This window comes from Oryx dammah, unplaced genomic scaffold, assembly GCF_014754425.2.
Source record: "Oryx dammah isolate SB20612 unplaced genomic scaffold, SCBI_Odam_1.1 HiC_scaffold_18, whole genome shotgun sequence".
NCBI lineage: Eukaryota > Metazoa > Chordata > Mammalia > Artiodactyla > Bovidae > Oryx > Oryx dammah.
Genome location: NW_024070202.1, coordinates 105,886,256 through 105,896,317, shown reverse-complemented (window position 1 = coordinate 105,896,317; position 10,062 = coordinate 105,886,256).

The window sequence follows — 10,062 nt, the reverse complement described above, 5'->3', positions numbered from 1 at the left end:
TTGCAACAGCTCCCCTCTGCCCCAGCTCCGTTGCCCCTGCACTGAGGTGTGGGGTGGACAGCAACCACAGAGCATGAGCCATCCCTTTCCAGGAAGGAAACTGGAAAGTAGGTGTCTGGGGTACCCATCACAGCCTCGCTTCTGTCTCCAGCCCTTCTCATCCCAGCCCTGTCAACACCCTCACCACAAAGCCGTAGCAACTTTTTAAGAGGACTGTGATCTGGAAGAGCAAAAAGGTAAGTGGGATTTGTGAAACTGCCCCTAGGTTCATCCAGATACACACGCAAGGCCCAGGTGAGTGTGGAATGGTGAGGGATAACTCTTTCTCACACACATACACATGCACAGGATAACTCACACACACACACAGAGGTTCACAGGTGGTATAGTTTCTAAATGTGCTCAGTCAGCGTGATTCCTCCTATCTTCATTCACAATGGAAGCTCTCCCTCTCCTGTGTAAAACTAAACTCCCATCTGTATTCCAGATACAGTTTTCTTTCTTTCTCTTCAGGCAGATCTGTCCACCACTGTATCCTCTAACTCCTCTCATTATTCTAACTTCAACCTCTCTCTCTCCCCAAGCGATGCTAGTCAGCAAATAACCACGCTCTGCTCTTTCCTATCCTCAAAGAGATTGTAATTGCCTTCCTTCGCCTTCCAATTTCTTCTTTGGACTCCTGCCCTATATTTTTACTCCCTTTTCAGGGCCAAACTTCTTAAAAGGAGACTCTGTTGTCTGCTGAACTCACAGTGAGTCCCCACCCCGTTGTGGTTTGACCTTCCCCCTCCAGCTACTGACAGGACTGTCATCAAGGTCATCTCCCCATAGCTGACCCCGCTGAACCATCTGAGTCTTGCGCAAACTCTGTAGGGTTCAATACCACTGGACCACTCACCCCCTCTCAGCACGCCCCTAGTGCCATGCTCGTCTCCCACTCTGCCTGCTTCTCTTCTCCCCATCTCTTAAATAGTTTTGGTCCGTGAAGCTGTCTGTTTTCCTCACCACCTGGGAAGTTCCTGCTGCCTCCATGGATGATATTAACACACATGTCTGTGATTCAAGGCTTCTTATCTTGGCTTTAGTTCTGTCTCCTGAGCCCCAGGAGACAGCTCAGATGCCTCTCCATTAGACAACTCTACCTGGATATTTGACAGATATCTGGAACTCGACATGTCCCAAACTGAACAGCTTTTCTTCCTCACCAAACCTGCTCCTCCACCAGCATTTCCAATCAAATAAAAGCAGGTGAAGTTGCCTAAGCCCCAAACCTAGGCGTCTTCCTCCACACACCCATGTCAACTCTCATCTGCAGTCAGTCTCAGGTCTGGTGGATTCTACTCCCTAAAACATCTCATTTGAAAAAGAATAACTTTTGAGTAGACAATACATCCCATGGCCCGAGATTCAAAGAGCACATAAGATATACAGAGAAAAGAGCATTCCTGCCTCTATTCCAGCCCCTCAGGTATCCACCTCCTCAGGGACATTCAGTAGTAAGTTTGTTCTTTATCCTTCCAAAAATACTTTATGCATGTCCAGTCCTACCTATGTATGGGCTTTCCTGCTGGCTCAGAAGGTAAAGAATCTGCCTGTAATGCAGGCAACTTGGGTTTGATCCTTGGGTTGGGAAATCCCCTAGAGAAGGGAATGGCCACCCACTCCAGTATTCTTATGCATACATGCCTTTAAAAACACATGCAATATAGTACAATGTAGTAAAAAAAAAGAACAGTTCTTGCTTTTTTTCACTTCTTTGAAGACTGTTGCACTTGTCTCTACCCTTTTGCTAACCTTCCGAAACAGGGCCCTGTGGTCTCCCCACTGCCTTCCAGGAGTGGGTTCCTATAATCTTGTTTTTTCCCACTGCAGTCTTGGTTTTTTCCACTCCACCATCCACACTGGAGCTACATTGATCTTTCTCAGATGCAAGTCTTGCCTCAACCTGTGGTCTGGAAGCCCTTCCCTGAGCTGACACCTGGCAACCTCCCTAGCCTCTTCACCCTTGTCTTCTCTGGGCCTCTCTTTCATCATGATAATCATTATTGGTTCCTCCTCTTTTTTCCTCCTTTTCAGCATTCACAGTTTCTGGATCTTTCCACCTCTCTGCATCCATCCTTCCCTTCCATCTTTGTAACTTCTGCTCCTCCTATGAGTCTCAACAATTGTATATTGTGTTTGTGTGTGTGTGTGTGTTGGTGGGCAGGGGGTGAGCGTGGGAGACTGGCTCATAGGCTAGATTGGAGTCTGCCTGTTCAATTTCCAAGCCACCTATATTTTCTTTTCATTATACATCCTGAACTTTGGGTGCGTACTTTTTTAAACATCTTTTCCTTAACAGACTGTAAGCTCCACAGAGGAGAATGTAATGCCCATATTTTTAAGTATTGTGTTCCCAGTGCTTGGCATAATTTCTGGTACAATGTAGTCTGTAATAAATATTCATTAATCAAATCTATGAATGAGTGACCTCTTTTTATTTTAAATTCTTCTATGGACATATTTCAGATATTTCTTTCACCTGTCAAGGGTAGTAGAGAGAAAAATACTGGCCTTTGTGTAGGATTGTAATAGATAAAGACATCATAGGGGTGGAAGCACATTGCAAAGGATTAAAAAAAATGCTAACATAGTCATCACTGGGAAATTTTCCCTGCTTATATATACTTTCGTGTGTTCAAGAGACAGACAAAGAGAGAGAAAGGGAGCAGGGAAAAGGAGGGGATGTGGAATATTATGAAGGAGAAAAAGAGGGAAGGATTCCAGAAGCAATGCTCTGAGGCAAAGGTTGGGAAACCCGAGGCATGTGGTACCCACTGTAAGAAGTAGTCGAGGCATGAGATTCTTGAGATTCTACATCTATGGTATTCTATTCTATGAGCTTCTGCATCTGCCTGTGGGAGCCCAAGTATGACATGAAAAGAAAGACACCCAGGCATCGCTGTGCAGCAAGACAGATGCAGTAAGAGAATCCCCTGGGTACTGGAGGGTTAAAGGAGTGTTTTGGACCCAACACGACGGGGTGACGCTGCCAGGCTCATGGGCTACAGAGACTGCAGAGACTGGACGAGCTGGGGGGACAGAGGAAAGGAAATACCAGGGTCCCTGCTTTGGGAAGTCTTCGGGTCCCCCCACAAACACTTACCGTGTCCCTCCTTCTCTCCCCCTGCCCTGAATAGAGGAGCGGAACAGTCTGGCTCCCATGCACCTGACCTGCCAAAGGCGGGCAGCTGATGGGAGGACAGGTAGCTCTGGATTTTAAAAACGCATCACCTCTCAGCTGTTTGCTAAGTATTTGATTAACAGGGTTCTGAGTTCTGGTGACATGGTGGCACAACCCTGGGGAAGGACTCTGCCTGCAGCCAGAGAAGAGTGGGCAGGGGCCAGGCTTCCCACCCCCATGCTGGGCTGCCTCTGTGGGCCCTGTGAGCACAGATCAGAGGCACAGGGGGCAGCACATAAGGGCCCTCCTGCCTCGAGATCACTCCACGAAATTGGAGAAAATGCCTTGACTTTGGCATGGGAGCTAGCATCATTGACCTCTCTGGGATGGGTCCAGTCCAGTTCAGTCTGTTCAGTTCAGTTCAGTCAGTCAATCGTATCCTACTTTGCAACCCCATGGACTGCAGCACACCAGGCCTCCCAGTCTGTCACCAACTCCCAAAGTTTACTCAAACTCATGTCCATCAAGTCAGTGATGCCAACCAACCGTCTCATCCTCTGTCATCCCCTTTTCCTCCTACCCCCAGTCCCTCCCAGCATCAGGGTCTTTTCAAATGAGTCAGCTCTTCATATCAGGTGGCCAAATTATTAGAGTTTCAGCTTCAACATATCCAATGAATATTCAGGACTGATTTCCTTTAGGATAGACTGATTGGATTTCCTTGCAGTCCAAGGGACTCTCAAGAGTCTTCTCCAACACCACAGTTCAAAAAGATCAATTCTTCGGCGCTCAGCTTTCTTTATAGTCCAACTCTCACATCCCTACATGACCACTGGAAAAACCATAGCCTTGACTAGACGGACCTTTGTTGACCAAGTAATGTCTCTGCTTTTTAGCCCCACTGTCAAGGGTGGTCATAACTTTCCTTCCAAGAAGGAAGTCTTTTAATTTCATGACTGTAGTTTCCATCTGCAGTTCCTTAAGGCTAATAAAAAATATGACAATGTGCCAGGAAAGAAGTCCTTTGACACACTGAATGGTGTCACATCGACAGGGAGCTTGGGTCAAGGGGCCCCTCTCTCTGCCCCCAGGAGGGCAGCCAGGAGGGAGCCGCCTGGGTGAGACTGGACACACCGGTCTCCTGTGGCCTGTACCACTTCTCTGTTGTCCGTGGCATCAAGGAGCTGGCCACGGGGCCAGAGCGGGGCTGTGCGAGGCCAGGCTGCTGTCCAGGGTGGGGCCCAGGGTGGGGGTCCCACTCACCTGTGCAGTGTGGCGGGCATCTGAGGAGGGGTCTGCCACGTGCACACAGGTGCCAGTGTTTGCTTCTCTTCCTCCTGCTTGTTGCTTCCCTGACCCCTTCCTGATCAAGCGCTGGAGTCGACTGAGTGGGACCAGCACAAGTTTCCTCCAAGAAACACCACCTCTGCTGCTTCCCTGCCCCCCACCACCTCCACCTCCATTGACCAGGGCCAGCCTGCCTTAGGTTCTGAGCTAACCTAGGGCCATTCCACTGTCCTCTGCCGACTTCCTCATCCCCAGTGGAGAGCCAGAGCCCCTTCAGGGTGATGGGTGCAGGTCAAAACCCAATCTCAGGGGCCCACTCCACCATGGGGCTAGCTGATGGCTTCTTTATTGACTTTAACTTTGGGCTGCGCTTGGTCTTCACTGTTGCACGAGGGCTTTCTCCAGTTGCAGTGGGTCAGCTTCTCATTGCAGTGCTTCCCTTGTTTCAGCCCCTGGGGCTCTAGAGCTCAGGCTCTGTAGCTGTGGTGCATGGGCTTTGTTGCCCAGTGGCATGTGGAATCTTCCCGGACCAGGCATTGAACCCATGTCCCCTGCATTGGCAGGAGGATTCTCAACCACTGGACCACCAGGGAAGTTCCACTGATGACTTCTGACTTGTCTGCCTGCCATGATGGGGACCGTGACACAGCAGCACACACGTGGAGGCACGGGCATCTCAGCAATAGAGGCAGTCATGATCGCACTATCTTTGCCTTCCCCTACGTCTCTCTTAGACCTTCGCTCTTCATCTCTCTCTGGTCAAGGTCCCCAGATTCAGAAATTAGAAGGTAAGGGAGCCAGACAGATACTTCAGAGAGTGGTATGAAGCTGACCTCTGACCCAGGCCTCACAGACTGTTTCCTGCCCCTGGGTCCCAGCACGTGCCTGTGGTGGATGTCTAGTTTCTCCTCCCAGGGACTCTCAGGCTCCCACAACCCTGGTCTCACAGGTCTGGAGGAAACAGTTGCCAAGTGGTCCTCCTTTACCCAGAAGTCTCTACCCTTCATCTTCTCTCTCCCACTGAGGGTGAATCTGGTAGGCAAGACAGGGTGGCTCCCAGGCCCCATGACTTTGTTCAGCTGTCAGAACCCCTGGTCCCAGGCTCAGGACTGGCAGGCTGCAAGCATGCCACACCCTCCTTTCCTCCCAGCTGCTGCCCACTGCCCACCTTCTGTGGGTCTGTCACCCTCTCAGGGGGCTCAGTCGTGTCCGACTCTTTGCAACCTCATGGACTGTAGCCCTCCAGGCTCCTCTGTCCATGGAATTCTCCAAGCAAGAATACTGGAGTGGGATGCCATTTCCTTCTCCAGGGGATCTTCCTGACCCAGGGATCAAACTCAGGTGTCCCACATTGCTGGCAGATTCTGACCCCAGGGAAGCCCCTTTGGTGGGGGCAGAGGCTGTTTTCTCTGTGTTTGGCTGGGGTCTGATGTACCCCACCCACACACTCAGGCTCCTGCCACCTTCCCTTGTTCCCCTGCCACTTCTGGCCCTGTCTCTTGCACACTGAGCCCAACATTAGCCTTTGAGGCCTGACAAATGAAATAGTTTGCAATTTCCTTGGTACCAGCCACTGTCCATAAAACACAGTCCAACATATACTTGAGTGGGGCGAGAGAAGAGCATGGTGTAATTTAACCTCTTCCTCCAAGGCTCTGCATGCAATAAGCAGGGCATGGCCAGGTCAAGAGATGGTTTTAATTCAGTGCACTTCTTTGCAAGAAGGGCATGAAGAAGAGAAGATGGGCTGGGACTTGCCTGGCAGCATGAGGATGGATACAGAGAGAAGAAAAGGGAGAACGTGACATTGGAGTTGAGCTTCAAGCCATGAGCTAGAGTTTAAGAATCACATAATTTCTAATGTGATAGAGTTTAAGATCAGATAACTCCTAATGTGATGTGAGAGTTGGACTATAAAGAAAGTTGAGTTCCATAAATGGATGCTTTTGAACTGTGGTGTTGGAGAAGACTCTTGAGAGTCCCTTGGACTGCAAGGAAATCCAACCAGTCCATCCTAAAGGAAATCAGTCCTGAATATTCATTGGAAGGACTGATGTTGCAGCTGAAACTCCAATACTTTGGCCACTTAGTGTGAAGAACTGACTCATTGGAAAAGACCCTGATGCTGGGAAAGATTGAAGGCAGGGGGAGAAGGCAATGACAGAGGATGAGATGGTTGGATGGCATCACTGACTCAATGGACATGAGTTTGAGCAAGCTCCGGGAGTTGGTGATGGACAGGGAAGCCTGGCGTGCTGCAGTCCATTGGGTCACAAAGAGTCGGACATGAATGAGCAACTGAACTGACTGAATTCCTAAAGTACAGCATCTTCCTGAACTGGGGCAGGATTGACATGGTTACAGAGATGGTGGGGGGGAATGCCACAGACCCTAATTCCTCCTTATGTAGTTCATTGGTGAACAAGAGAGTTTGATGTGATCAGTCTCTCTTTAAAAGTATTCTATTTATTTATTTTGACTATACTGGGAGGCACGTGGAATCTTAGTTCCCCAACTGAGGATTGAATGGAGTCGTAACCACAGGACTTCCAGGGAGGGCCTGATTACACAGTCTGTTGGGAGGGAGAAGGGATGATGTCCATCGGATGAATGATACAGAAACCTCACTGTGTGGGGGAAACAGGCAGCGGTTGGCTGGTCTCTGATCCCAGGAGGGAATGTGGCCACGGAAGGCTAAGCTGGTCACTGAAAGGGCTCCAGGACACAGAGACAACAGCAGATGAGAGGAGTGAGAGGATAGAAATAGAGGCTGTGACTGTACATTTACCTCTGGCCAGGCATCCCCCACGGCTGCCCGCTGAGTCTCCTAACCTGTTAGCTGCTGCTGTTCCTCTACAGAAGGTCACCAAAGCCCAGAGGGGCATCCCTGACAGTAAACATTTTGGTTCATCCACCCACCACCTGCCGTGGTGGGCACAACCTTGGCCCCAGACCACACACCAGCCCCTCCAATGTGCACTCCTACGCGCACGCCGATGGCAGCCCAGGGCTCTGTGGTTTCCTGCACTCCGGCTCCTGTGCAAAGATTTCCAGGACAGCCCTGACTGCCTGCTGGTTTCTGGACTTTTTCCCGTAGCTTGGGGACAGATCAGAGTTAGCTCTTGGAGTTGGAAATCAGCCTGTCCTAGAGAAGTGGGGAGGGGTCAGGGAGGGAACCAGTGGCCTGAGAACTGCCCCCCAGGACAGCCTGCTGATGCTAGACTGATGCCCCCTGGCCTGTGAACTGATTGTATCAGGAGCTCACTGGATACTCTGCCAGGGCTTCTAGCGGATGCCAAACTGGGAGGAGACTGCCAATAAAATGTGCCCCTGAAGGACTGCTGGGAAGCCTACTGTTCTCGGTAAAGGAGAGGGTTTGGCTTTAGGCTTGGGTTTCTACTGTTCTTCTTTAAAAATCGTTATTGGAATACAGTTGGTTTATAATGTGTTAGTTTCTGCTGAACAGCGAAGTGAATCAGTTATACGTATACGTGTGTGCGTGCCTACTCACTTGTCGTCTTTGACTCTTTGCCACCCCATGGACTGTAGTCCACCGGTCTGCATCCCCTCTCACATGCGCTGATGCAGAGCCTGTGGCCACCCTCTACGGGTGGGGCCGGTCGGTGGGGCTCTACCCGCTCATGGCACTGGGTCCTTGACGCCTAGGCATTTGGGCAGGGGAATGGAGGACGGTGAGGTAGTGAAAGTCATTTTCTCTGTTTTCTAGTTCTTCTTACTGCTGTGGCCTGACCAGGGGACCTGCCTACGGAGGGTCAGAATTGCTCAAGAGCCGTCTGTCTAGACAAGGCACTGTTTGGCTTCCATCCATCCATAGTAGCCGCTGGCTACCTCCGGGCCCTTGGTCTGGCCTCTCCCTCTTTCTCTTAGCCTCCCACTGTGCCCTCCCCCACCTGGCTCACTCAAGTATTTGCCTTAGAATCTGCCCAGTTCCTCATGCCCCTGCCAGGCGCTGCCCTGCAGTCCTCAAGGGGAGCCCCACCCCCTCTCCTGGCTGCCTCTCCATCAAGAGGTAAAGAGGAGGCCCAGAGCCCCCCTCCCCAGGTCAGGCCTGCCTTTTGGGTGGGTCTTCAGGCGCTGGTCCCCAGGGCCTTCCCTCCATACCTGTCCTGACTCAGGCAACAGAGTGCCCACCTGCTCCGACTGTCCCTCCCCCGTCTTCAATTGTGGTCCCTACTTTTATAACCAGTCTGGCATTTCACTTGGTTTTTCTGACAGATGGAGAAGGAAATGGCAACCCACTCCAATCCTCTTGCCTAGAAAATTCCATGGATGGAGGAACCTGGTGGGCCACAGTGCATGGGGTTGCAAAGAATTGAGTATGATGGAGCGACTTCACTTTCATGAAAGTGAAGAGGACACGGGTGGTAGGGTGTTTGGGTGAGTGGCCACGCTGAACAAATAGAGTCTGAGACTTCCTATCATCACCATGTTAGCTGTCTCCCTGAGTCTGCTCTAGGGTGGGGAGAGAGAGAGACCGAAAAAGTGCAGGCGGGGACAAGCTGGGGGAAGATTGTCAGTAAAATGTGCCCCTGAAGGACTGTGGGAAAAGGCTACCGTTTCCGGTAAAGGAAAGGGTTTTGCTTTAGGCTTGGGTTTTTTTTTATTGTCTTTTTAAAAATTTTTATTGGAATATAGTGGATTTATAGTGTTGTGTTCATTTCAAAAAAAGTGAATCAGTTATACACGTGTGTGTGCTCCGTCGCTTGTCGTGTATAGCTTGGCGACCCCGTGGACTGTACCCTGCCAGGCTCCTCTGTCCATGGGATTCTCCCGGCAAGAATACTGAAGTGTGTTGCCATGCCCTCCCCCAGGGGATCTTCCCGACCCAGGGATCCAACTTGCGACTCTTGTGGCTCCTGCATTGAAGGCAGATTCTTTACCCACTGAACCACCTGGGAAGCCCATACATATACATATATCCACTGTTTTTTAGATTCTTTTCCTGTGTAGGTCATTACAGACTATTGAGTAGAGTTCCCTGTGCTATACAGTAGGTTCTTATTCATTATCTATTTTATACATAGTAGTGACTTCCCTGGTGGCTCAGATGGTAAAGCGTCTGCCTACAATGTGGGAGACCTGGGTTCAAGCCCTGGGTCGGGAAGATCTCCTGGAGAAGGCAATGGCACCCCACTCCAGTACTCTTGCCTGGAAAATCCCATGGATGGAGGAACCTGGTGGGCTGCAGTCCATGGGGTGGCAAAGAGTCGGGCTCGACTAAGCAACGTCACTCACTCACTCAGTGTGTATGTGTCAATCTCAATCACTCATGGGCTTGGGTTTTTAATAGCAATGATCTGATCAGAGATGTCAGCTAGGTACCATCTCTTGGGCCCCAAACAAGTACTGTTTCCTTGTAACTTAGTGGTTTCGTGGCTCCTTATCCCATACACCCCAAGCCCAGCATCTCTGGGACTCTGCCCAGAGTAGAGAGGTCAGAAGAATCACGCACCTGGCCCCCAGCCCCACCTCTGGCTGTCCACAGCCCTGGGAGTTCTGGAGTTGGGAGAGCTTCACCTTCTCCCCGCTCAAGACCACAGAATCCTGCCACAGATCAGGTTAAGGGTGCTCAGAAGCCATGTGTCCCCATG